The 2,404-nt window shown below is 35.8% G+C and overlaps 1 pseudogene; it reads right to left on the bottom strand.

Annotated features, from left to right (window-relative positions):
* Positions 1–210: 210 nt before the first annotated feature.
* On the bottom strand, positions 211–859 carry LOC124891856 (annotated as a pseudogene).
* Between the last annotated feature and the right edge of the window lie 1,545 nt (positions 860–2,404).

Raw genomic sequence — 2,404 nt, 5'->3', positions numbered from 1 at the left:
CAAGTTGCAAAACCCTCAACACTGTCAAATTATTACATAGACATTGGAATATAGTTTTTTTCCACAGTTGAATGCCTATTTTTTATGACTAAACGTACTTGAACCGAAGATGGAAAGACAAAACACTAGTTAAAGTATCACAACTTGAAAACTAGTAAAATTACAGGCTTACAAGGCTTGAGACTTAGAAAATTCCCTGGTATGTTGACCTTAAATTTTGTTCAAGGCAACAATATCACAACTCTGCACATATTCATTGATAGGCTCCAATGTTAGATGTTCCTCCATTAGAGTATCTACCGAGACAAGTTCATCAACGATGGTAAGCATGATCTGCTTCCCGTAGCCAACTAGGACCAATTTGGATGCTCTTCAGAGAAGACCTTCCACATCAAAACTGCGAACAGACTCCTCAAGTTTATTCATGCCAGTTTCGTCATCCCAAGGCTTAACGTCCTTAAAAATGGGTAACTTTCCACTATCTTTATTCTTGGTAAATGCCTCAGCAGCCTCGCTTGCTTCTGCTGCCTTCTTTGCTTCCTTTGTTTCTTCTCTAAAGAGATCTATGTAATCATCATCATCGTTATCATTGGAAGGCTTAGCAGCTTCCTTAGCTGGTGCAGCTGGTGCAATAGCAGCTTGGCTTCCAAATCTCACACCGACAGCTTTCCCAAGAAAACTTGATGCAAGTTTAGCAGAAACAACTTTCTACCATTTACTAGGTTGCTCCAACATTTCCCCATACACCTTAATCATCCTTTGTCAATTGATTTCCAGAGACATAAGTTTTTCCAGAAAGATGGTCACTAATAGACTTGAGACCAGATTCAGTGTGGAAATTTGAGAAACCTACAACCATTGTTAGGAATTTGAATTGTGTAAGAGAGTTTGTAAGCTTTATAGGGTTGGCTAAAGATCATTGTATATAGGCAGGGGATCGCAATGCTCTGGTTTTTTTTGTCGCAGACAATTATTTTTGTATGAAAAAAAGATTGCAAATTCTGTTGTGAACTAGCACAAAGTGTGACTTCGATGTGCTTCTCTAAACCATTATAATTTAAAAGTCAAAAGTTTCTTTTCGATTCTGTATATCTTTCATTGTTTCTGTTTAGGTTAGTTCACATCGATTGTGTTTGCATATAGCTATTTACAGGCAATCTATTACTGGGTTATGCTCGTTATTCACATATCTATTCAAAATTTCGTGTTGCAACCAACATTAGGCTAGGATCAAACAATAGGAGTTGGTATGTGTCAATAGGCTCAACATAATGCAAAAAGAGAAAGCTGGAAAAGAAGAAGAGTTAAAAAAGGTGCAGCCCATTCGCTAGAGCGAACTGAAACACTATGTGCAATTATATTGGTATATATGTTCACATGTAAGTTCACACATTTATGACAAGGAGCTTCAGTTTTCTAGTAACAAACGATAGGATTTGAGGCTTCACATAGAAAAACTATTGTTAATAGTATTACAATACAAAAACATATAAAATGGTTATAAAGCATATGTAAATGTTTTACAGTATATGTATGCATATGTACTTGGCTAAATTCTTATGTTATGAATATGCTATAATTACATAGTGTGTTTGAGCAGAATTTTACAAATCAATGGCACCAAAAGGAGGTATCTTTAGGCAAATTACACTTACCGGGGGAACTATTCAAGCAACCAATCACCGGATGAATCAAATAGCCCTACTCCCATTGTTAATACAGGTAATAAATTCAACTCAACTCTCAATCTGTCTATCTCTCTCTCTCTCTCTCTCTCTTTCTCTCTCTCTCTCTCTCTCTCTCTATATATATATATATATATATATATATATTGAGAAGGTAAGAATTAGTTTTCTATTTTAAAACAATCAAACTTGCCACAACATGTTACAGGTTTCCATAATTACAATTGTAAAAGAGTAACGGGAAGATCTTCAACCCTATAGCAAAAACTTATAATGAGCCTAAAATATTCATAATTGATTCTAGATCTTTCATGTACTCCAGTTTACACCAAAAATGAAATAAAACTATGCAATTCATCTTCATCTTCTGAATGTTATTGCACTTGTTCTGGAAGCATCTTCATCTCCTCCATGTAAAAATTTCACCTGCTAGCTGTGGAACTGGATCAGTTCCTTTCTTTTGAGGGAAATCTGACAGTATTAAAATCACCCCCCACCACCCATGAACCTGATAAAAGTCCTCTCATCGAAGCAAGTTCCCACCACACCTTCTCTCTCACTACTCTACTATGAGAAGCATAAACTCCAGATATATACCCACTGAAATCCATAGATCTCCCCTTGAATTTTCAAGTAATACAATACACACCTATTTCACATATTTCCCCCTCCCATACTCTACTATCCCATATGTTATCCCATATCTATATTTATTATGA

Source organism: Capsicum annuum, unplaced genomic scaffold (genome assembly GCF_002878395.1).
Source record: "Capsicum annuum cultivar UCD-10X-F1 unplaced genomic scaffold, UCD10Xv1.1 ctg4154, whole genome shotgun sequence".
NCBI classification, from domain to species: Eukaryota; Viridiplantae; Streptophyta; class Magnoliopsida; order Solanales; family Solanaceae; genus Capsicum; species Capsicum annuum.
This window is presented reverse-complemented; position numbering and strand designations above follow the sequence as displayed.